The following is a 26,554-nucleotide window of genomic DNA, read 5'->3' on the forward strand; positions in this document are numbered from 1 at the left end:
AAAATTAACCTGTGATATTGCTGTTCTGTCAGTGTCCTTTTTTTTTTCTTTTTTTTAAACTCAAAGTTAAAATACCTGCCAATATTTTTTTATAGCTAAGGTATGGTATCTGTCAGTTTGTAGCCACGAGCAGAATGCGTATATTTGTTCTAGACTAACATCAAATTGAAAATGTGGTGATTTTGATACACTTCAAGTACTTTGATTAAAAGAGTCAGTGCACAATAAGATTTGTCCACGGTTGTTTCTTTGATGAATGCACTTGAAACACAGAGTTGTGATTTGCCAAAGGCTGCTGTGATATCGGGCAGTGACCTTTAAAACAAAGGGTAGGTTCTGTCCTAGACTTTCAGCGTGGTATTGGGCAGGTGAATTTAAAATTTCTACGTCTGAAGTTCACTTCTCTAAAAGGGGAGACAGAGTCTTCATCATTCTCTCATTTGCTGAGAATGTGTAATCTTTATGACTAAGATTTACTGTCATGCAGTCTGTAATACGGTTCTCCTCCATCTTAGCTGGAGGATTTAGGACAAAAAAGTTTTAATTTACAAAGTGCAAATAATATCTGTTATGGTCTTGTCAAATGTAGACCACTAGAAATGCTACCAAATCCCGAATCTCAACGCCTTACAATATCCACAGACAGGGAAGAGACTCTTTATCTCTGTTCCAAGGCACTAGACTGTGTGTGCATTTCCAATTGTATGAGTGCCCGAGTTGCTTTGAGGAGGTAGGGGGAGGGTGGAATTCCCATTTTATTCACCTGTAGCTTATTTTATTCACTGTAGAGGTCACTTAATGCCTTTGGTTGTAAACTTCATTTTCTACCTGTCTGTTAACACAGTGGCAATAAGGTGTCAGCTAAAAAGTTGACGATGCGTTTTGCTGTTGCTGACTTGTCTCCCTTTTTTTCTAAAAGTACCCAAACAATCACTTTATCTTTGTTTTGTGGAGAAAAAAAATGTCACTATTTCAACTCCGTTATTCTGCGTTCAACCTGCTTCGCCCATTGAGTTTCTATACTCCTTGGGGGGAGAGGTCCTTCATTGCTCAGTACATTAGCTATTGCTGTAACACTGCATACAGAAATGAGGAGCTGCAACAGATCTATGTGTCCATTATTAAAAACAGCCCTATATTTCTGAGGAGCCTGGAATACTTCATTTGAGTGGGACTTAGCACTAATGCCAGGGACTTAGAACAGTAAAGATCACAACAAATTGCTTTGACATTTTATCTAGACCCCATTAAGCATTCTTTGAGGTCAGCTTTTAAGCATATTTCTTTTACTTGCAAAAGGTATTCATTAAACATTTAAATATTAGAATGTCTCAGGATTAAGGCTGGTAAATAAAGCCACAGACAAAAATGTGTTAGTGAAGAGATTTGTATGTATGTAGAAAAGAAAACAAACTTTTCCCCTGTTGTTCTTTCCAGTGTCTGATTTACTGTGTTTTCCTTGTGACAACTCCAAGGTCCTTTTTTCCATTAACTTAAAGGACGTGTATATGCAAGTCCCATTAATGTCAAAAGAAATTACCTGTATCTTTCCTCCCTGTGAATAAGATGCAGACACCTTTAGATGCTGCTGCCATTGATAGCTTCTGTGGGCCAAGACCTGCTTGCAGGTAAAAATAAAGCACAAGCACCAGAAACTCTGAGGGAAGTTATCATGATAATCCACTTCTCAATGGATACTGTTAGGCGGGGGTGGGGGTTGGGTGGGGTGTCTTTGAGAGATGGAACCGAAACATCGATGCTTGGTCACGTAAACCTAGCTAGTGTAGAAGCACAATAAGGATCAATTCAGCATTGGCAGGAAAGTGGATTAGATTGTTCTTGGCTTTGGCTTGGTGAGGAGGCAAAAGCACTGTTAGCAAAGCAGTCACCAAATGCATGGATTTAAGTAATTTTCCCTCAGAAACGACAGGCGATAGCCTCAAAAGGCCCTATTATCACTAATTTACATTAAAATGGGAAAAAAATAAGACTGAAAAATCTTATTGCTTATACTGATTTGGGTTTTTAAAAATGAATCAGCTCAAATATAGCTGTGTGAAATCCTGGACCCCGTGAATCAATTTCTAATTGATGAAATTCAACCCTTTTCTCACCTTCTTGTTTGCTCTGTCGTTTTCTGAAGTAAACATTTAAATTGTCCAGTTACCTACATAGGTCACTCTTTCAATTGTGATTTTTTTTTTTAATATTTTTTTTGTGGGCCACATGGCAGTGTCTAGTGCAATTTGAGTGGGAAGAGAGCTGAGAAAACGCTATGTGGGCAGTTACCATTGATCCAGGCATAGGTTCACTGAGGCTTGGGATTTGTTTGTTTGTTTGTTTCTGGATTGTGGGTTTTTTTTTTTAGAGACAATTCAAATAGTTTGAGCTTCCTAAATTTTTCAGTAGGAGGTTGTTTTTGCAGATCTCAAATCAACCTTTTACTTCCTTTCTGTAGCTCTTGCAGGTTTTTAGCTTTCTTCTGTTTGGAGCTCTGTGTTGGGCATGCTTTCTGGTAGGGGGCGTTCCCAGGTGTTTCGCACAGGGAAGGTGCCATTTTACCATGTCCGGATTCAAAACAGAGTCATCTTGGTGTCAAAATTACCATGTGGGAAAGTTGTATACAATAGCTGAAAAGCTAGCCAAAAATAAAATAGAAGTTTCTTTTCTTTTTTTTTTTTCTTTCTTTTTTTTTTCTTAAGTCAAAGGTGTCAGGAACAAGTTAACACTGGACTTAGGTTTCAAAATGAGCCTTAAGTGCTAACTCTTGCTTGCAGAAGGACATCAAATTAGATTTTCATTATCTCAGTGAATACAGAAGTTTAGTGTAGTGCATTTCTGAATGTAGTATGGTCTTTACAGCTGCTTCACCTTTTATTCAGACTCTTCAGTGAGGATGTCACCCTTTACCTGAAGGGTATTATCTTACAGAATAAGGACTTCCCTTCCTCTAGCCTTCTAGAAGCACCCATTGCTCATAATCATTTAGGCACGCCTAAAGGTGTGCACGGTGTCTATCTGAAAAAAGGTCTTTTGAACATTTTACAGTTGTATTTATCTGTCACTTACTAACATCAATACCAGTAAGTCCTAAAACAAGCAAACGGAACTTCACAAGAAAATTCTCTGGCTTTACTTTAATCTAAATTGAATTACGTAGTTGTACTTTAGGGGGTTTTTTATTTATTTTTACAGTAAGACTTTATAGTTAAACTGCATGTAATTTGTTATACAGTGCTACAGTAGTTGGACCTTGGAAAATATACCCCCCTGTCTCATGGGCCTGTTGTTACACGTGCATGCTCTAGCAGTGATTTCCTAACCTAATGTAAAGAAGTACGTAAGGGTGAAAGGACAAAATGGTGAACCCATTCTTAGGAGAACTTTCTTCTAGTAGGATTTTAAAATGCAATGCTCGTGGCAGAAAGCCTTATTTTTGGCTATTCGCTGTGATGATTAATGAGACTGATGAAAAGTTTTCCAATTTCTCTTCCCCATCACAATAGATTATTCACTCTTGCTAGAGTGTGCGAGCAGACTCTGCGTTTTACTAGTGATATTGCTCCAGCACATATGGTTTATTTGCTTTTAAAACTTTTGGTAACATTTTCTGCCGCTTAATCTCTATGATTGTTTTTGCTTTAAAATCTAGGGGCATTTTGGGCTACACAGGGGAATACCTAAATTCAGTGTCTGATTATGTAAATTAATGGTGTGGTTTTGTATTAAGCTTCTTAACTGTGTTTGCAAAGAAATGCTTGAACGCAGGCATCACCTAGAACTGTAAAACTGATTTCTTAGGTAAAAAACATGGGTACTCCGTGTGTATAATAGAGCATGTATTTTGTAGCATACACATTTCTCTCTGAATTACTGGTTACGCTGGGATTCATCAGTGGTCATAGCTTCCCACCCTTTTTTACATATTCTCTGATTACTCTGGCATTTCTTTTGTAGCCCAGCATATTCTTGGTGAATTACCACTATGCATTGAATTACAGAGAATAGAGATTACAATTCTGAATACTTTAGAGTCAGAACTACTTTCTGTCATTTATCTTCCTTTTTTTCTGTTTACTAAAAGGCACTGGAAATAAGGTTCCTTAGGAATGAGATTTGATGAGACTTCTACTTTCTGAGTTACAAAGCTCAACGTAAATGCAAAAACATGTAACTACCTGTAAAATATGCATAACATTTAATTTACTACTATAATTCTTTACTTATTACTTATTTTTATAGTGGGAGATGAGAAATTGTAGAAAGGTTCAATATTTCTTTTGATCTTATATTAGAAATACGTTTTGGTCCACAAATTTTATGAGCTTGTGTGTCCGTAGAGAAATATTAGTAGTTTGCCCAGAATAGAACGTGCCTGAGATTCTCTCCCTTAATGCTGGGACAAGTTATTGCACAGCTGGAACAGTGTCAGAAGGTCAAGACTAAGAAGTGACAGCTATTGGGACACATTTATCTAGGTCATTTGCTGTCATTCATCAGTCTGTTTACAGCTACGCACCAGGGAAGTTATAATAATAGAAATAATGCTCTTTGGAATACTACTTCAATTAGGTTATGTTTATTCAAGCAGCTGATTGCATTATCAAAATCATATTTAGAAGAGTTTAAAAGTACACAGGAAAATAGATAGCTTTATAGAGGAGACATTTATTTACAATACACATTAAAAATCTGCCATAATTTGAACATTTGTTCATGTCAAACCTGATAATTAAATTATTAAATGAAACCCAAAGAAGCATCTTTTCTTATTGTGAAAATCAACTTCTACCATATTTTTTCCCTGGGAAAGAAAGTTGATTTTGTGAAAGAGACAGAAATTGACTGTTGCTTTCTTGCGCGAGTCGTACCACTTCCTTAGGGCCACCGCGCTGTCTTTACCTATCTGTTTTCTGATAACTGTTACAAGACAAAGAAATGGCTCAGGATTTCATGCTCAGTATGTAGCAATGCGAGACCAGTAAATGTCAAAGGCAGCTAATGCTTTCTGCAGTCACACTGCTGTGAAGTAACAATTTGCCAGGTTTTACTTACGTTTCTCAGGATAAAAAACAGTACCAGCACCTCAGACTGTGGGACTTTTCCCAGCAGTCCCTTACTCTCCCACAAGATGCGTGAGATTATGCTAGCCCCAAACCACCCTCATAATGAAGTTTCGAAATTTATAACTCCCGTCCTGTTCTAAGCACTTGCTTTAACACCTTCAACAATTCCCACCAAAGAAACAAATGCTCTAGCAAATGCTTAGGGGATCTAAAGCCAAGCAGTTCTGGGTATTCGCACACCAGTGCCGCTATCAGCTGATGTTACACCGTTACTGATGACTTCCCTGCGTGTCAAATTGGCTTTCGGCTGATTGTGCCTTTCAGTTGGCTTTGCCTGCAGACTCTGCTTGGCGGTGTTGAGAAGTGCCACTCCGAAAGGCAGATTTTTGCAGTGGAGGTAAGTGCAGGGAGTGTAAGAATTTATCTTGACTAATATAGCGTTTTGAACAATGCATGACTACCACCTGAAGGTAGCCATGGAAAAAACGAACTGAGGCTCTTTAGAGAGAAAGGCCTTTGACTTCTCTTTATATATGTTCCTTCTTTCTTTCCTTTTCCTTAGCACTCAGCTAAAATCCATATTTAGGAACCTATAGGGCTTTATCCAGACAATCAGAGGAACTGCAGTATAGATTGCTACTTTTAGTTTGCAAAACAGTGACCAGTTAAGATTATTTGGGGATTTTCGATCATTTACCAGACATTAATGACCTTGAAAAACCTGGAAGAATAAACCAAGCAAAGCGTGATTGGTGTTTCTAGATGTCTGCTTCATGAATTTGACTTTTCAGGAAGAAAGGTGTTGCCAATTGAGAAGGTTGTACACAATGGGTGTACAAGCTTTGCATCCTCTCCAGTGCTCTGCTGAACATAAAAGCTGCCATACTGGGTGAGACCAGAGGTCCAGCTTGTCTTTCTCTTACTGTGACCAGCGGTGTAAGAAATGAGGTACACCAGGACTGACAATCAAGGGTTAAGAAGCTTGCTTCTGTATTTAATAATGATCAGTGAGCTTACTCTCCGTGAACTTGTCAGTCTTTTTGCATGCTTTATACTTTTGACCTCCTTAATATCTTAAGAGAATGATTTTGTTGGGGTTTAACCCCAGCTGGAAACTAGAACCATGCAGCCACTAGCCTTCACCCCTTCCCTCCCCGCCTACTCCGCGAGAAGGGTAGGGGGGTAAGGAAAAAAAAAAGAAAGGTAAAGGGTGAAAAAAAAAACAACCACGGAACACCTCATGGGTTGAGATAAACACAATTTAATTGAAACAATAACAGAAAAGGAAAAATAACAATAATGATAATAATAATGACGATTCACCACCCAGGGAATTGGCTCCACCCAGAGCAGTGATTGTAGTTTCCCGCCCCCCTGCTAATCCCCACGTAATATACTGAGCATGGCGTCTATGGTATGGAATATTTCATTGGCCATTCTGCCTGTTCTTCTATGGGAAGCTGAAAAAAGTCTTTGAATAGTGTAAATATTGTTTAGCAACAACTAAAACCAATAGGTATTATAGACATTTCTTTCACAGCAATCACTAGAAAGAAAATTAACTCTTTCCCAGCTGAAACCAGGACAAGTTCCTCATTTTACATGCACAATCTGTGAAAATGTTTTTCCTTTGGTTTATTTTAAACCTTCCTGGCTGTTAATGTTATAAGACAGCACCAAATTTTTGTGTTACAGATAGGGGTAATGTCTCTATAGCCACCTTTTACGAATTTCCAGTGGTATATGGAGCTTCAAGCGGTATAAAAAATAGTTTATGGTATTCTGAAGACTACAAGTTTACAGATTGCTTCATGTGGGCATATATAGAAAACAGTATATCCTAGTAATTTATATCTTTTTTAAAAAAAAATAAAGTCTGATATTGCAGAGAAAACATATTCCAAAAGATAATTCCATAGAAAATCCTTAGAATCTCAAATGTATTCCCAACTTTGCTGGTGATTTGATATTTTATCTTAGGCAAACTATTTTATTTTTCTGTGCCACTGCTTCTTAACCCATCCGTTGCATATCTTGCCTCTATCAACTTTCGAAGAGCCGTGTTTTATTATACCTATTGACACACAGTATATCAAAATGATCTTTCAGTTCACTTTTAGGTGTCTGCCCACACTGCTACAAAGGTGATTTTGAAGAAAAAAATATGTGAAGCAATTAAACCGCTCTTTCTTTCTGCCAAGCAGTTGTTGGGAAGATTCTGCAGGGGTATATGACACCATGTGTGACACCCTTCCTTCTCTTGCAGTCAGAAAAGAGATGTATAGCTTAGAAATCTATCTTAATTATGTCAGATGGCCATAATTTGCTGATAACACTTGTAATTCTTGTCTATTTGCGTCTTTCAGGAAAATTTCACCTTGAGTCTGCAAGTTGATAATATGCAAATCCTCCACGTTCTGTATAATCACAGCTCCCTATTGCCTTCTCAGCTCCCTCTTCTGTTTTGTTCCTTATTTCATGTGTTGAAACAGCTTTTATTTGATAATTTTTCAGTCCTGTGATCCACAGGCCTCAAAGGTGTGCCTAACAAGGAGCTTTGGAAGGTGACAAGGAAACATACATATATATATATATTTATTCATATATATTATATAGTTCTGTATGTGACATTTTAAGTGATATTCAGACATCAGCTTAAAATTTTTGAAGCGGTCTGCCCTGTAAAAAGCCATTGAGAATGACCTTTTCCGGCTGTAAAACACTCTATAGAACAGCATCTCACCTACCTACTTACTCATCACAGAAACATGGTGGGATGACTTGCACAACTGGAGTGCTGCAATGGATGGCTATAAACTCTTCAGAAGGGACAGGCAAGGAAGGAGAGGCAGTGGAGTGGCCCTGTATGTTAGGGAGCGTTTTGACTGGCTACAGCTTAATGATGGTGACACTAGGGTTGAGTATTTATGGGTAAGAATGAGGGGGAAGCCCAACAAGGCAGATATCAATGGTGGGAGTTTGTTATAGACAACCCAACCAGGATGAAGAGGCAGATGAAATATTCTATAAGCAGCTGGGAGAAGTCTCACAGACACCAGCCTTTGTTCTTTTGTTATGAAAGGTGGATCCTGCTTGACTAACATGATCTCCTTCTGTGACTAGGTGACCCACGTGGATGAGGGAAGGACCGTGGATGTTGTCTACCTAGACTTTAGTAAAGCCTGGGACACCATTTCCCACAGGATTCTCCTGGAGAAACTGGCTGCTCATGGCTTGGACAGGCAGGCTCTTTGCTGGGTAAAAAACTGGCTGGATGGCCAGGCCCAAAGAATGGTGGTGAATGGAGTCAAATCCAGTTGGTGACTGGTCACAAGTGGTGTTCCCCAGGGCACAGTATTGGGGCCAGCTGTTTAATATCTTTATCAATGATCTGGATGAGGCGATCAGGTGCACCTTCAGTAAGTTTGTAGATGACACCAAATTGTGCAGGAGTGTTGATCTACTTGAGGGTAGGATGGCTCTACAGAGGGATCTGGACAGGCTGGATCAATGGGCCGAGGCCAATGGTATGAGGTTCAACAAGGGCAAGTGCCGGGTCCTGCTCTTGGGTCACAACAACCCCATGCAGTGCTACAGGCTTGAGGAAGAGTGGCTGGAGAGCTGCCTGGCAGAAAAGGACCTGGGGGTGTTGGTCGACTGCCAGATGAATATGAGCCAGCAGTGTGCCCAGGTGGCCAAGGAGGCCAACAGCACCCTGGCTTGTATTAGAAATTGTGTGTCCAGCAGGACTAGGGAAGTGATTGTGCCTCTGTACTCAGTGCTGGTGAGGCCCCACCTCGAATACTGTGTCCAGTTTTGGCCCCCTCACTACAAAAAAGACATTGAGATGCTGGAGCATGTCCAAAGAAGGGCAACTGAAGTTGGTGAGGAGTCTGGAGAACAAGTCTTACGAGAAGCAGCTGAGGGCACTGGAGCTGTTTAGCCTGGAGAAAAGGAGGCTGAGGGGAAAACTTATCACTCTCTACAATTACCTGAAAGGAGGTTGTAGAGAGGTGGGGTGTTGTGGTATTGGCCAAATTGGCCAATGGCCAGCAACAGATGCTCTCCCTCACACCCTAACCTCTCATACACATAGGGGAGGAGGAGAGATAAAGAGATTTACAAGTTTAGAAGAAACTAAACTATGAATTATAAATTAATGAAATATTAATAATAAAATAAAAGGGAAAATAATGTAATAGATACAGTACATACAAAAACGTATTAAGCTCCCAGGATGTCACCAGCAGGCACTGGGGAAGTCCCAGACTGGACTCTGTGACAGGTGGGAACTGGGTTCCACTGATGGAGTCAGGAACACATGGATCGGGATCAAAGGCAGATGAACAGACAGGGTCCTCCTTGGACGTCAGCCTTTGAAGGAAGAGAGCTGACCCTTCGATCCCTCAGCTTTTATACTGAGCATGGGGCACATGGGATGGAATACCCCTGTTGGTCAATTTTTGGTCACCTGTCCTAGCCGCTCCTCCCTGCAGGTGGAACCCCTCTACGCTTTTCCGCCTCTGACCCTCCAATGGGGCAAATAACGAAATTAGCTGACCTTGGTTGTTATAGCAATATGTATAAGCAAGAGCCTCTCTGCGTACCATTCCTTGGCACAAACTGTCTTATCACCCTGAATGAACCGGTTCAGACACAACAGTCTGTTAATTTCAGAGAGACAGAAGAGGTCTAGCTAAGAAATAAAATTACTGAACAGAAAGTTGGTTCTGTTTTACCTCAAACCAGGACATGGGGGTTGGTCTCTTCTCCCAAGTAACAGATGATAGGATGAGAGGAAATGGCCTCAAGTTGTGTCAGGGGAGGTTTAGATTGGATAATAGGAAAAATTTCTTCACTGAAAGGGTTGTCAAGCATTGGAACAGGCTGCCCAGGGGAGTGGTTGAGTTGCCATCCCTGGAGGTATTTAAAAGATGTGTAGACGTTGGCGCTTAGGGACATAGTTTAATGGTGGACTTGGCAGTGTTAGGTTTAATGGTTGGACTCGATGATCTGAAAGGTCTTTTCCAACCCAAATGGTTCTATAATTCTACCTCTTGGCTGCTTGGGGAGAGTCATTCCTCTTCCTTAACTCATCAGTGATCAGCCCCTGACTCTCGCTGTGGGGAAGAGAACGATGACAGTTTACCTGCTATTATCTGCTGTGAGCAACTGGAGGGAGCGGGAGTGAAAGCTGGGAGGAGGAGTGACTGAGAGCACAGAGTGAATTCTGTGCAGCGTTGAAAAAGGGAAATAAAACCGGCTTATCCCAGTTAACTGGAGTGGGAAGGTGGGGAAGAACTGGTGCAGATGTAAAGGAGTTCTTGATCTGGGCCTCTTTTAAGGAAGCTGTGGATTGTTTCTTACCTGGAACAGGTCATGAAGTAATTGCTCATATCTATACATATCCAGTGGCTTGTCCACTCACTCTTAGTGGGTATTGATAGTTTCACATGCATTCAAGTATTCAAGTTTGTGATGAAAAATGTGTTTGTAAATATGCAGCATCAGGAGAGGTCTGTAACCAGTTGATACTGCTTTTATAACAGAGCAGACATGGTCCTGCTAAGCTGAGATTGCAGCATTTGCAGACTTGTTACTATCCTGACAGACTCCAAAACAGATCCTTCACATTTGCAGGGCAAAAAGGGGACCATCTGAGTATAAGTGAAAGAAAAACATGTGAAAGAAAGAAAGAAGGAAAGAAAGAGTACATATTTCATTTTAAAATCTTCATTTAATTAAAAGAGAGAGTTTTGTTAGGAATAAAGAGTTGATCCATTTCCTTACTAGATGTTAACTTTAGCTAAATATTATTAGAATGTGCATTCTTTATTTAAATATTGGAAAGTTTCTTTAAGTTGTACTGTAAAGCACTACATAAATGGAGATTTTTCAGGGCATCCATCCACTACTGTCCTTAGATTGAAGTGGCAGATTTGGTGTTAGGAGACAGCTATCCAGTGCTCTAGCTATTGAAGCACTTTGTAAGCAGTAGCGTGCTCTCATGAGATTTTAAAGGAGATCACAACAGAAAGTTTAAAATGAATATTTGTGATTGAACGAACCTTTAAAGTAACAAATACATATATAATTTATAACCTAAAGAGCTCCTTTGTGGTTGGAAACATCTGCGATTGTTTTGTTTTGTTTTGAAAGTGAGACTGAAATGTTTTAGTTATAAGAGAACCCAAAGCAATCTAAGCCAGACAACTGAACAGTACAGCTTGTAGGTCTGTCAGTTTACACAAGTATTGCTGCTTTTCTGCCCATATTGATAGTGACCCAAGCCTAAGACTGGATGTTAGGCTTGTTTCAGCTTATGTTTTTTCTCTAATATGGTTCAGTGTATTGTTATGATTCGAATACATTGGGGGCCTTAATAAAATAGTAACAACCATTTTTCTTAGTGTGGGAGTGCGAATTAATGGTTCAAGTCAGAGACAATGAGCCACGATTCCTTGGTTCTATTCTGGGCTCTGAGCTGACTCACTGCATAATCTTACTCAAGTCATTTAAATTCAGGTAAAATGGGCCCCGCTAAGCTGATGAGATAATGCGTGTTTCAGCCTTTCTTCCTCAGTGGATTTTTCTATACAATTCTGCCCCTCAGTCATGAAATAAATTTATTAATATGCTGTTCCATAGGTTCGTTGTAAAATGTGTTTAATAAACTTGCTTAGTAATTTTTAAATCCTTTATTGAAAGGTACTTTTTTCCTAATAGAAGCAGGCAGGTACATGTTATCCTATTCTGTGGAAATATTTTTCCTAAAACGATTCTCTTCTACATCCAGATGAAATGACCTTTAAAAAAGCATTGACACCCATAATAGTTAATTGCCTGCCCATCGGCAATACCTGGAGGGATTATTGACTCATGCTCAAATTTCTGCAGTCAACTAAATGATCCTTTGTGATACGCAAGTCAGGCCACTGAACATTTGCTGTCCACTGTAAAGAGTACCTCTCTGTGTGAGAACTCGAGAGATCTTTACTTTCTTTATAATTCCAGTATGGGGAGCAAAAATCAAAATACTGACCTTTTTTGCCAAGTAGATTTGTTTTTCATCAAGCTGTAATGGAACTTAACGTAGAACAAAGCATGCTTTTCTTTCCATTTCCTTCCAGAAACTGCATCCTGCATTACTGTGTTCTGCCTTTTTGGTTGCTTTGCTTGTTCCAGCAAATATTATTCTTTCTCAAGTTAGCATTCAAAATTAAAAAATAGAGGTATTCAGAATTCATCCAGTATCTGTGAAGTTGCTCTGGTCTTTGGGATGGACACGTTGGGTGACCTGTGAGTTACTTGCATCCATATAGTCCTTCCACTGTCATAATCCACAGCTGACTGAGGAGGATAAGAAATTATGGCTCAGAATGACTTCACATGACTACATATCCCAGCAGTGTGAATGGCAGCACCAAGCAGCAGTGATTCATTCCCTCGGCACTGAAATTGCCAGCGTTCAGAGGAAAAGGATTACTTTTGAACAAAGAAATGCTTTATCCAACAGAGAGTACAGACATTATAGAGTTATTAATCAGGGCAGTCATCCTGAAAGTAGATTTCACCACAGGATTTCATGTAGAGGGAAACTAGAATTACAGTAGGAAGCAATCGAGGACTCAAAGTAGTAGATAGAATTGCATATTTTAAGGGCTCCTTAAATTATACCTGGGGAAAGGTTCACTCTGTGGAAGCTAATGAAATGGTTCCTGTTTGTGTGGTTCAGTGTTTTCTTTGGATGGCATCTCCCCAGTATGATAATTGCAGTTGGTTGTAAAATAGGAAGACAACCAGTTTAATTTTCTCTGTTTTCCACTTCAGTATCACTGCAGGCTGTTTCTTTGCTAAATCTTGTATGCAAAGCCAAGTGAACCTCACCATTAGTGAGATGGGAGACCTCAAAGGAAAACCCAGATGTGGCAGGTAACTATACTGGCGATTTTTGTCTGCTAGCAATCCTTCTTTGGAATCACTACTGAAGCATCAGCTGGGAATTAAGGATTTTATAGTGCTTGGAGCAGCTATTGTCTTTATGAAACATAAAACTGAGGTGCTCTTCTCCTATGGCTATTGTAAAGCAATGCAGATAATTTGGAACTCCCTGGCTCAGATTTACTTCTTTTTCAAAAGTGCCTGAACTGGAGCAAATCAAATTCTTACCTTGTCTTCTGGATATTGCTATGGGTCAGCTGAGGTAAAAATAGTTTTGCGTAGATTCAAATGATCATTTAGGTTAAAAGGGGCTTCTGGACCTCAAGGACAACTTCATAGCTAGATGAGGTAGCTCAAGGCCTTGTCCCATTGAGTTGTGAATATCTCCAAAGGTGGAGGTTCCACGATCTCTCTGAGTAGCTCACTCTAGGGTTTGGCATTTTCATGATGAAAGAGGTAGGTATTGTCAGTTGCTCTGTAAATGTTCCATATAGAAAGGAGTTGTTTTGCCTTTCCCCAAATAAATTATATTTTGGTACTGCCTCCTGGAGTAATGTGTAAGTGTTAAGGCTTTAGTGACCTCCAGGTTAACAGAACTTCCAGTGAGGTTGTTGGGAGTCCAGGTAATCATCGTTTATCTCTGTGAAGATTTCAGATGTCCAGAACATTAACTGAGAGACATAAGGCTTGTGTTTGGTAGAGCCCTGTCATCAGTAGGTCTGTAAGTTTAAAGAAGTCTTCACTTCCCTGAATGAAAGAAGGGATTGTGTGTGTACTGAAAACAGGTCTTTATTCTGATAAATGTTACAATAGTATGGGGGAAGCATAAATAACAGAAATTCTGAAACAAATTCTTGGAAGTGCAATTAAAGATTTCAGAGGTGTACATTTAGAAAAGACACCCTGAAGCTCATTAGTGTTTATCACAGTTTATGACATTGCACATTATACCAACCTACAGTCCTGGTGGTTCTTGAAAGGCATAAGGTTTCACCATTTACTAGTATCTTTGGTGTTTCTTTATACCTGTAAAAATGCTGTGAAACGTAATTTTGATTTGGTAGCACTTTTAGCACCCATTCTGCACAAGTGTATGTGTCTGCACAAAGTAGGAAATAATAGGTAATCATGCGTTTTATATTTTCTTAACATCACAAAATTTCATTCACCTAGAGTCTTTAAGGACTTGCTCAGAATTTGTATAGAGTTGGATATTACGTTAGTTTTCCCTTTCTGCTTCTTTAGATGTTGGAACTTGGGTAATGAAATTCTAACCTTGCATAAATGGGCATGATTTCTGCCAGGTATCTGAAAGATGCGCATGTTCAAAGGAAGCATTGCTCCAAATGTGTCATGGTATTAATTTTTATTTAAAGACACAAATATTTCTGTCCTTAGAAATGTATATTGTACTTGAAAGCTTCCATTTCATTTACCGCTGTAAAATCACGTGTCAAACAGTCTGTAAATTCTTAGTCTACTAGTTTCAGCAAGTCAGGAGCCGAGATGTTATTTACAACCATGGCATTGGTTGCACAGGGAGAGGTTTCTGCTTGGTCCTAATGGAACGCTCTGTGATCAGTCCATGTTATCGTGGGCTCATCCTTTCTCCCTTTGACTTATGAGATTATTCATATGCATATCTATTCTTTCTCTGGTGTTATAGTGGAGATGACACCTAGTGAAAAAAAGAATTAGGAAAGAAGAAATAACTACAGTCCTGGAATATACAGTTTCAAGTAGTCTTTTCTTCTCAATACACATATTTGTTAAAGTGAAGTTGAATCTGTAGATATGTCTTAACTGCAAACTTCATAAACCATTTTCTGCAAGATTTAAAAGGCAAGTTTTACTAATTTCAGCACCAAATTGTCTCTTATCCAGCATTTTTCTACTAAACTCTTTTACCTCTGATGCACCTCAGTCAGAATAGCTGTTTGTTTAAAATGTGTTCAGGGCCGGTCACTCATGGTATAGAGACTAAGGACAGCTCTTCCATTCTCTGTTACCTCCCTTCTGTGATTATGGAAAAATATGTGCTCTATCTTCAGCTCCTTGGGAGATACATGACATTTCAGTGATCTTACTGTATTCTTCTGTTACATTTATGTGGACTCACAAACAAGGTGCTGTCTGAAAGGAGTTAAGTACTGAGAAATTCCTTCTGGAATCAGCTGCTGTGCAACCGTGCCTTTAAAACTTGAAAGTTGTTCTTCAACTCCTTGGTTTTAGTGAGTCTTACTCCTGAGAGTGTGCAGCATATTCCCTCTCCAGAAATATCGATTTAACTTACTGCATAATGGAGAGATGGGAACTCCTGACCACTGGGGCCTTTTATACTTCTAAACCTGCGGAAAGAAAGTGTCTTTGGTCATCAGGAGATGTATTAATGCCCAGTTGTACAAAGGGAAAGACAGCCTAAATCTGTGTCTCTGTTTTTGCAGCAGCTTTAGAGAGTCCAGTCCTCAACTGACAACTCGTTATTGCATGCCAATTGTGGAGGGAAATCTCATTGGCTTTACCAAGGAATAAAGGGTTGTTTTAACTACCAACACTTCTACACCTGGGTTTTCATTCTCACTTCCCTAGAAATTAGTTTGTCCATCTATACATCTGTGTGCTTACCTGTGTGTGTGTATTGCTCTTATCAGTCTACCCTTTGTGGTGCTTCTTAGCTCCTGGTAATAGCAACAAAACAGTGAAATTTCATTTGATTTGCTGAGGTTTTATTCACAGCAGCTTCAAATTCATTTTGTTTATATGCTTTTGGGCAATTTCATGTCTGGAGGGAGGTAAGCAGAGAGCTGAAACATTTATGGATGCTCCAGTTCATTCAGTATGGAAGTTATTTAGAACACATTTCAAATATCACATTTAAAAATAATGCTGGTTTGCCATATTTACTATGAAACGTCAGATTCTTTATATCATTGAACCAGGATATCTGATCACAATGCAGCTGCCTTAGTATTTATTATTCAATGTCTCTTTGTTTTTACTGGACAACCAAAGTGTGTACTCTGGTGTTTCCAGGGAATATGTTTTATTTTTGAGGTCAGTGACATTTTTATCATGTTCATCAAGACCTCTTTATCACTTTTTTTTAATATAAATACCTTATGCGTTTTTTACAATTTATCAGTTTGTTTATGAGGAAGAAAATAGTATCCATTTTGTAATAATGGAGATGCTTTTAAGTGAAGTCCACTGATACTGAAAGAAATACTGTTGGTTTGCTGAGAGATGGATGATCATATTGTCCAACTTCTTATTCTCTCAGACAGTGCGTTCACATTAAACATATTCATGAGTGTATTCATGACTTTGATTACATTGTATTTGCAAATAGGCAAATGTAGCTGGAGATGTTAAGTGAAGGCAAGCGGCTGCGGGACAGTGGTCCTCCATTTCACATTGTGAAAAAAGTGGGGGAAGTGAAGCAGAGGGAGTGCTCCCTGGAGAAAGAAAGGCCTTGAATTTTATTTATTTTTTTTTATGGAAATGAGATTAGCATGAAAGCTAGCACGAGGCGCTGATATTTAGAACAAATATACTTTTGGGGTTTCCCCTTTTCTGAGGCAGAGGGGAGAATTAGGAAAAATTTTCCCATCTGGGCTTTCTCTCGTATTCCCATATGAACATAAATTGTTCTGTTTTCCTAATTTTTTAACATTATTCTTTTACTAAGTTCCCGTTCATGTTTGCATTATTTCACACTTATTTCCTTTTATATGAGCTATAATTACTCCTCCGTTATCAAAGCATACTACGTTGAGTTGCTGGATGCCGCTGCTTGACGTGTATCTCAACCTGTCTTTTCCTTTCTTTCATTACTCCAATGAGTGTTAGCAATGTATACAAATCTGACAAGAATCTTCAATGTCTAAATTGTACATTTGTTCTAAGGTATGTTGAATACGCCAACAGCGCAGCAAGAAGAGATAAAAAAAAAAAGTCATTGCTCATTGAAATAAGAGAGGGGGAATTACCTGCTGTTGCTGTGGAGTGTGTGGTATCAGATAGAGGATATGAATTTTATTTGTTGTGTCATTATTTGAACACGCAGTTATTGCAGAAACCTACTATCCGTCTTTATATGCAACTTTAGTTAATTAAATGCTTTGCAGTATCTGCTGGCTTTAGGAAGTTGAGTGGCTGGTGAGTCATAGTTATCTAATTTCACTGTTATTTTCTAAACCCAATTCTGTCTTATTTTGTTGTGTGTATTGAACTCAGTGTCTGGGCCCCTTCACTGATTCCATGTGATTCTTTACATATTCAGCAACCTTGCTTTTTCCTTTTCTTTCAGGAGCTTTTAAGAGTGACAGGTTATGCAATTATTAGTTGCAAGTGCAAAGACTAATATCTGCCTACTTTACTCTTAAATCCCAAAGTTTGTTCCTGAAAGTTCAGGGTTTTCTTCATAGCTGAACATGTTGTCTGCAATCCTTTAAATTGATTCTTCGTTATTAGTAATTTGTTTCAATAAAAGTGCCTTTTTAGCAAGTTGCTTGTTGGCAAAATGCTCCCATTGGGGATTGCTCACACCAGGCCTGCTCCCAAAGAAGTTTGGGGAGTTCTTAAAACAACAACTAAAAGCTACATCCAGCACGTTCTCCCACTTTCATCACCTTTTCTACCAATACGTGGCTTGGTGGGTGGGTTGCTGTGCCCTGGCATTGTCTGCTCTGGCTTGGTCCTGGAAATCTCTGTGGCCCAGTAAGCAGAACTTGTTATTTGGCAGCATGCTCCAGCAAATTTAGTAGAAGCAGTTGTGCAGATGTGGCAGATTCTTATTTCAGTCAGAGTTACTGTTTATGATTCATTTCAGCTGCGTCTTCTACTTTGCTAAGTATTCTGGAACATATTAGTTCCTCTTAGAAAAATAATTCTGGATTACAGATACATATATTTCTAAAAGAGGGGATTTTAGTAGTTTAAAATGAAATTTCATCAATCAAAACTCTTTTCTCTTGTTCAGCTAACTTTATTTTTATTTTGGTTTTTTTTTCCCTTGGCAGCCTAAAGCATCACAACGGTCACATTGTTCAGGATTTCAAAGAGCCATCGTTTATCTTTGTGGATACAAGTAAACGGACAATGGTGTCCCGACCATCTGCTCAAGCTGCTTGAGAACAGTCTTCTGTGCAAATGGCATGAAAGGTAATTTAACCTCAGAAGGTGCCCACAGAGCTTCAGTTCTGTTTACCATTGTCTCTTTGCCAGTCTAAAAATAAATCATGCCGAACAAAAAAAAAAAAAAAATATATCCCTTCTTCTTTCTCAATTTAAAGAACAGATCATCACAGGAGCTAATTTCAGCTAATTTCACTAGCAAGGGGTTGTTTTTCCTTTCTAGTATTTTTCTAAGTAGCAAAGAGCTTTTCTGGGATAAATGGTAGCTGTCTTATAATTGTCTTTGTTGCCGTAGGAGGCTGTTGTTTTTCAGAGTACAGAATAGGATATAATCATAGAGTGGTACTCAGTGCTGAGTGATGCACCCTTTCAACATATCAAATGCAATTCTGCCACGACCCCTTTGTTATTCTACTTTGCCAGCCCATGTGTTTTAATGAGGAAGGCACCTCTGTTAGGAAGCACGAAGGGTTTTTTTGGAGAGGGATATTCAGTCCTGAAAATGATGAGTGCTTTCTCTGGCTGTTCCTTTTCAAAGCCTCATTTGGTAGTAGTTTCACTCTCTGATTCAAGTGAAACTGTTAAAACACTTTTAAAGGCTTTTAAAATTTCACTGCCAGTAAAAAAAAAAAAAAAAAAAAATCAGAATAGGGGTTGTAAAATGTGTGTGCGTGTGTATATATATGTGTATATATATACAAAATAGCCAAAGGAGGGAAAAGGGTTTCCTTTCTAAATTTAAATATGTATTTCAGGATAGAAAAGAAGGACCTGACACTCATCTCACTGTTACTGGTTTTATAGTTCCTATTGGCTACAGTGGTTAATGTCAGGACTAGCAGGAGCAGTCTTCGAGTGTTGTCCCACAGCTGTACTATCTTCTGCCATCTACTGTGCTAATTTCTTCAGTTCCCAGCACTACAAAGAAAGCAGTTTCTGGCTCCTTTATGCCCTCTTTCTGTTTATACCCCATTCCTCCTGCTTTATGGTAGGACAAACTAGTCCAAGATTTGAGGCTGTTTTCTTGCAAAGATCAGAGGTCAGATCAGACATTGAGGAGTGTATCCTCTGGGCTGTGCAGTCATCTGGCATGGTGCTGTGGGAGGAGAAGTAGAAAATGTGTTTTCCTGGCTGCTTTGCCAGATAGCTTGTTCTGAGGGCACAGAAAAAAGGTAAATCAGCAGCAGAAAAAAAGGTAAATATAATCTGTATTCAAGACATTAACTTGGATTAAAGTAACAGTGAAGATAGTGTATCTGTGAGAAAAGACACGTCTGAACTGGTTTTGTTGTTGAATTAGTTACATTGGTTTAGCTAACCTAATAAATGTGTCTTATTGTAATGATGAATACATTCTGGACATAAAAATGGACCATGTTCTTATATTTAATGGTGGAAGAGTATCCTGGCTCCATGATGGCATAGCTTTTGCTGCAACTTAACAACATAAGCCTGATTCATGTTTTTCTTGGACATTTTCACGTAGGTTCTTGGTTTTTTTTTTAAAAAAAAAAGTAGAAGAGGTGGAACATGACAGATTTGAAAATGTTTTATATAGCTTTCAACAAGAAGCAATTTATAGCAACTTGAAGTTACATAACTTCTAACTCCACTTTTTTCACGGCATGCTTTAGATAGTTCTGGTGCTTTCACAATAATTCAAAGGAATATGCAATCAGTCAATCCATCTTATCTATTTTAAGCATTTCCAAGGAACTATCATGGTAGTTTCTAGGTTCTAAATCTGAATACAAGTGACAGTTTGCCATAAACATGCATTTTGCAAAATATCAGAAGGGAAAATGGCTTTATTCATTTATGAAATGAAGACTTCCTCCAATAAATGGATCCCACAATGTTGCTCATTGTATTCCCTACACAATTAGCGTAAAGTTGTGCAGGTACTTTAGGACAAACTGCATTTGTCGTAGGAGGATGATGGGTTTGGTCTCCAGCTTCCTGTAGATCTGTAAGACCCCACAATTTTCAGAAAGATAATGTAGTATTACCTTTTAGTAATTGCATTGGCCTAGACATAGGACAAATGAACCCAACAAAAAATTTCACAAAGAAACATGTAGGATAATCTGGGGGGGCATCTAGGCATTCATCCAGATGGCTTCAGAGAACTTGTAGCTGGAGATAGTTTGAATAGCATCATAAAATAGTTTATTCAAGTCATTTTGTGATATTGTTCAAATGAATCTTTCAGCTTTTAGTCAAGTGAATAATTCATGAACATTCACTTAGAGGAATTTAATCAAGGCATCTGCTTAATGTTTTCACAATTCATTCAGTTTTACCTATAGTACTATCAAAGCAATGCCTCAACCTCAGCTGGCACCTCTGTGCAGTTTGAAAGTTTGGGTTTTGCATCATTTGAGCTCACAAAGCTGGGGAAAATAAGCTTGACAGTATAGGGCAGAATTAGGTGCCTGTCTGGGACATAAAGGTTACCCAGCTGAAAATAACAGGCTACCAGTTGAGAAAAGCATGAGGAGAAGTACAAGTCAAGAGCAAGAAATTTGGAGTGGATGAAAATACCCCTAGCAGCTGGAAAAGTCTGTGTCTCAGGAATATTGTCTGCTTCTGACTGCATTAGCATTTTTACTTAAAATCTTCAAATGTTCACTCCTTGTTCATGGTTCTTTTACAGCTGTAGAGCAGATTTGGATGACTTTAGTGCACTTTTTCAATGTGTATGAATTTTTTACTAGAAAGGCAGAGTATTAAAAAAAGATATCAGTATTCACTGGAGCTTTTTTAAGGGCAGGGACTGCCACTGTAATTTAAAGCAACAGTCTCAACAACAGATGGAAATCTCTGCTACTCTTGAGCTAAGAGAAAGACTTATGGAAGACCCTTTTAGTATTCCCTGAAGTATGAAAGTCATGAAGATCTGAGAGCTCAGTTTATCTTCTGTCTCTGAAAAGGTACATGGTAATTCTGTATGTTATTGTTGTTGACGTTTTAATGAGCCTACTATTTCGGGCCACATGTCATTATTAGGTTCACAGAAAGCAGGAATTAGAGATTAGGTGGGATTTGATGTCTACCTGACATCTCCAACTCACAAACCATGGTTGGACTTCGTTAGTTGTTGCTCCTTGAATAGTAGTCTGTCCTGAGATTAAGTGGTCAGTGAAGAGAAAGGAGTAAATATTGTTGCTCTCCCAAGTGGAACTTTGTCTTAAATGTGCATTTGGTGGAAGGCCTGAGAAAAACTGTGAAGAAGCTAGCTCCCAATGTATGGTAATACCATTTCAAGCATTGTCCTCATCCATACCATGTAGCACTGACATTTGATTTCATGAGCTGTAAGTATCTGCTATTTGTTATCTGCCATGATCTTAGGCTGTAGTTGGTTTTCAGTTTGTGGTGAGGACACTTTAGTGCAAGCATATGTCAGTGTCTAAATGTGTGATAGATGTCTAAATTGTGGTACATAATCAATGGACTATATGTCTTCGTGGTAGTCAGGCCAAAAGAATGACTCGAATGACCAGCTGCTGTAGGTTCAAATCACTGACACCTGTGTATGCTGCCAGTACCATTTGAAATGCTGCAGGGTATATGGAACATCCAGATGGAGCAGATAAATGCGTCACAGGACCTGTAGGAGACCTGCAGCCTCCTGAAGCGGTAGCTGGAGGCCAGGAAGGAATATTCCAGGGCATCTCTGAGGGTAACTGAACTAGGCCTTAGGTGTCTAGGTAATGGCAAACTCGAGCATCTTTCTTGTGTGTTGACAACAGACCCTGGCTGTGATGAAGCTGATCTTCATCATGTGTAACTATGTCTTCATTGTATTTTCTGCAAAGACCCTCACTGACATGAGAATCACATAGAGAATTAAAGAGTACCATCCAGGTTTTGTCTCATTTGCTTACGATGGTGCCATGTAGGAGTATGACATTACTGTGATATACCAGAGAGATACTTTCAAGGGCACACCCATGAAAATTTGGTTTGAAGCAGCTGAAAGAGCTGCCAGTGCAGACTTGCTGGTAAACTGAGAGGCAGAGGCAGGAGCTTGGGTGAGTACACGTAACAGTCCAGCATATTACCTAATGCAATCAGGAAAAATAGTCCCTTGGATTCAGACTTGGGTGAGGACCTTGTGCTAATTGAATCAATGGCTTGCAGCAGGCATTCAGCTGGGCACGTTGTCTCCCACCAGGGAGCCATTGGGGGGAAAACCTTATTGGGGTGGGACTACAGCTGGCATGACCTTGTCCGTTTGGAGATCCTAAGCAGAGCTTTGGTGTCTGGGGCAGTAAATGGGGCCTCAGCTGTTTTGGGACCATAGGAGCCCAAGCAGGGCCTTGGCCACTTGGTAGCAGTGTGGACTGTAATTCAGACTTTGGGCAGTTTAGGGGTGGCCAGGGGGACTTGACAGCAGGTGATGGTGAAGGCAGCTAGTGGGGCTTCAGCAGTAAGGGGGCCCTTTGCAGGGTAGAGCGCTTGCAGGTGGCTTGGGATGCTGCTCTGGTGTTTGCTCTTGTGCTTGGAGTTTGCCCAGCAGGGTCAGGCTCTGCTTTTAACTTATTTTGGAACAACTTTTGAGGTCTTCCAGGAAAAGCTGGCTCCTGATTAGAACGTGTCACTTCTGATAGCATTGGGATAGTCTTGGGCCCCCCAGTACAGGAAAAACATTAATAAACTGGAGCAAGTTCAGCAGAGGGCCACCAAGGATGGTCAGGTCTGGAGTGGTTGAGGGACCAGGACTGTTTCAACCTGGAAAAGAGAAGGCTTTGGGGGCATCCAACAGGAGCCCCCGGTACCTGCAGGGAGGTTATGTAGCCAGGCAGGGATGCATAGTTGGGGGGGGGACAAGAGTTAACGGGCACAAGCTGAAACAATAGGTTTAGACTGGGTATAAGGAGAAACATTTTCACATTGAGGACAGCCAGGCACTGCATTGGGTTGGCAAGAGATTTTGGGCTGGCTCCCTTCTCTTAAGCGTTCAAGACCCAGCTGGACAAAGCCCTGGGCAACAAAGTCTGATCTCACAGCTGACCCTGCTTGGAGCAGGACCTTGGACTAGAAACTGCCAGATGTCCCTCCCTGCCTGAATTTTCTTATAATCTTACGATACATCATTTCAAGAAGTGCAGCCCGTAGCTTCTCTGCACAAGTGCAATTAGACAAAGGCAGAAGAACAATTTCCCCTTAACTGAAGATGTGAGGACAGTAATTTTCCTTTTCCGGTAGCAAAAGATGTGGATACAGAATTAATTGAATTAACCCTGTTGTAGTACGATAGAAAATAAAGGTTGGGAATTAAAGTGGTTTGTGAAAACTTGTTGTTACAATCAGCATTAAAAAATTGTGAAGGCACAGAAAAAGAAACAGCAGAAGGATTCAGGGTGGGGTTTGTTGAATTTTGTTTTGTTTTTTTTATATGATGCCCTTGTTGTTGTTAAAAGATAGGAAACTTAAATCCTACTTCCTTATCAGTGCTACAAGGCAAACACACGAAAAGGAGAAAGTTTGAGTTGCAACTAGAAAACTAGCCCTTCCTGAAAATTAGGGAAGCCCAGGAAGGAGAAATTTCAGGTCATTCTAGGATATTTTTTTCTCCTCTCTCCCATATCAGTGGAGCAAAAACTTGCTGGTATATTTAAGAAAACATTGAAATAACTTTTCTTACCTTCCTAATTAAAGCCATACTTTATTCCTTTAATCACAAGTCATGTATTACAGATAACCTAGCGCATACTGCTAGCTATGCCTGTGCAAAAATAAACAATTACTTACTTTTGAATTATGACACACTTGCGTAGGGTGAGAGCTGCATTATGCAAAAAGATAATAAATTACCTTTTGCCTGTGCCGTTATTACAAAATAACTGCTAAAACTGGAAAGGAAAGTAGAAAACATCAATTTCATTCACTTGTGAACAAAAAGAAAGGATGTTTCAAAAGTATGCAAACCACTACGTAAATACATACCCTGTTTTGTAGTAGTGTTTCAGATAAAAATAATGTTTTTAAAGAAAAAAAGTAGAAAATAAATACAATACTAAAGCATAGTTATCACAGAACAATAACAAAATCAACAGTGAATTTGATGTATTTTGTATGAATTCCAAGAGCAGGATTTGAGCAGGCTCTGGAACACAGGAACCGTGATCTTGCTTTGTTGTTTACTATTTAGTCAGTTGCATACTTGAGTAGAAAGGTGGCTGTGAGTGTTCAAATTTTGGTCACTCCTATCTATACCAGAGGCCATGTACTGCTGAGCTGGTGACCTCCTTCCTAGAAAAGCCTGACATGCGCAGCAGGATTAGGTAAGATGCTAGTGCCTGTGTTGCTTCAAGAAGAGCCACAGACAATTTAGAGTGTGCTCATAATGCCACAGTTCTTTTCCTACAATTTAGAAAAAAGAAGATTGGAGTGTAATTGGAGTGTAACCAGGACAAGTACCAGATAGCCATCAAAGGAACTTTTCTTAGTTGCATCAAAAATCTTAAAGGATGTCTGCTAGAACTTAACTGCTTTTAACCATACATTCAGGAAAATACAGGTCAGTTGGTATCAATGTCAGAATGACGGGTTTTTTTGTGTCATTGGTCATGTCCCAGAGTTATTTTCATACTTTTTCACACTGACGATGGTCTTTTAACGATTGTAGTTCGTGCTATATGCTAGTTTCTGAGAAGCATTCCATTATAGTTCATAAAACTTTATTGCACTTGTACCATTATTCAGTATGTTTCAAGATTGTTGCCTTTAGTAGTTAAGTAAAGCAAGTAGCGTAAAATTAGTGCTCACTAAAACTTTATGACAAGATTTATTTGATTTTGCTGTTTTAATAACCAACTCCCATACCCTCAAGTAAGATTAATTTTTTTTTAGTTCCGTTCTGTTATTTTCAAGCTACCACCTCTGAAATTTGTTCTGTTTGAACCTTGAATTGATCAAATATGTTGTCAATAGCATAAACTTGCGTAAATGTACAGATCATTCTATTGGTTCTGGAGAATGCGTGCAGAAGACATTTCATGCATTTATAAATAGTTTAATAAATAAAGGAATTCTTTATTGCCATTTTCAGCTTGTCTAGTGAATTGCGGGGAAACAATTATTTAGAATTTTTAAAAGTTTTGTTATATACAATCATTAGTTCTAGATGGAGGTTTTGTTTCTGTGAATGCATGTCTCTCTATATATATATTAAAAATACATATATATGCTTGATTTCTGTTTGATTTGTTCGTCTACTGCATCTTTCACCTGCTGTTTGAGTTTTCTTTCTTCTAATGCATTTTGACATTTGCTTGAAATGTTCTTCAGTAGAAACACTGCTGATGTTTCTCAGATATTTAGAAACATGTTAACCTTTTAATCCTGTATCATAACTTCATAGAAAATAACCTAAAGTAGAGATTTGTGTGTTTAAAAAGAGATCGGTGGTAGGTTTTGTGTTCCCAGGCATAGGCTAACACTGGTCAGCTGCAGCTATGCTGCCTGTCCTAATGAGAGTGGTGTTAGGAGCGTGTATTTTGAATTCCTATTCAAAAATGTTGATGTTTTAAAATGAATAATGATTTTTCTAGCACTTGGCATCAAAGTTTATCAGGAAAAATATCGTAGATAGAACATTTGAACTGTGATTTGTTCCATCGTGCTGAAGCTGAAGGTGTGTTATGTGTCTTAGCTGCAGTGCAGAGCTACTTCCGTATGACATACCGGGGAAAGTTTGCCTGTTAGCATTCGGCCTCTCACTTTGAAATGGTATGACAAAGCTTGTAAGCATTTATTTTTTTTAGTGCTGTAATAGTTAAATCAGTCTCAGAACTATCTTTTCCACCTCTCTCTTACAGCCAGTAGTTTCCAAGGGAGAGGGGTTAATTTGCAGACATGACTAGCTTTTGAAGTAAGAAATATGGAGGTTCCATAGTGAAGTCTCACTGAAGGCAAATCTTAAAATCAGAAAGGGACATCCTTTCATGCTTCTTTAGGAATAAGACACATTCCTTTTACAGTGTTTACTTGCAAACTTGCGAGCTGAAATGGACTTGAGGTCTTCCACTTCAAAACCTATTAATGTGTCAGGTGTTAATTCTTGGGGAAAAAAAAGCTTTTAATACGCTTTTGGCATGCTTCCATTTCAGCACTTTAAATCAAGTCATTAAATATTTCTGATGGTTCTAAATTTTTAGAAGAAAAATAGGTCAGCAAAGTCGGTAAATCGTTTTGTCTTTAGGGGTGGTGATGTCTTGAAAGATAGTACAGTCATGAGATTTATTCTTACTGCATGTGGAAAAAATTACATTTGTAACGTGATCGATCACCTCTGGAATTAATACTACCTTTGAATCAGTGATCAGTGCGTAACACAATGAAATTACAACAAGTAAATTCAGTCTTGGAATGTTAAAATTATAGTAATTCGTAGTTTTAAT

General features: G+C 39.1%; 1 protein-coding gene across 5 annotated transcripts in view; it reads left to right on the forward strand.

The window, feature by feature from the left end:
- Nucleotides 1-26,554, forward strand: part of DLGAP1 (DLG associated protein 1) — a 462,862-nt gene that overhangs the window by 109,159 nt on the left and 327,149 nt on the right. For 4 of the 5 annotated variants that reach the window (XM_074576757.1, XM_074576754.1, XM_074576759.1 and 1 more), the window contains one exon: nucleotides 18,029-18,170. The exons of the other annotated variant lie outside the window; for it this stretch is intronic. The gene's annotated coding sequence lies outside the window, so the exon portion shown is untranslated. The remainder of the gene's footprint in view (nucleotides 1-18,028; nucleotides 18,171-26,554) is intronic. 5 annotated transcript variants of the gene reach the window in all.

Source organism: Larus michahellis, chromosome 2, assembly GCF_964199755.1.
Source record: "Larus michahellis chromosome 2, bLarMic1.1, whole genome shotgun sequence".
Classification (NCBI taxonomy): domain Eukaryota; kingdom Metazoa; phylum Chordata; class Aves; order Charadriiformes; family Laridae; genus Larus; species Larus michahellis.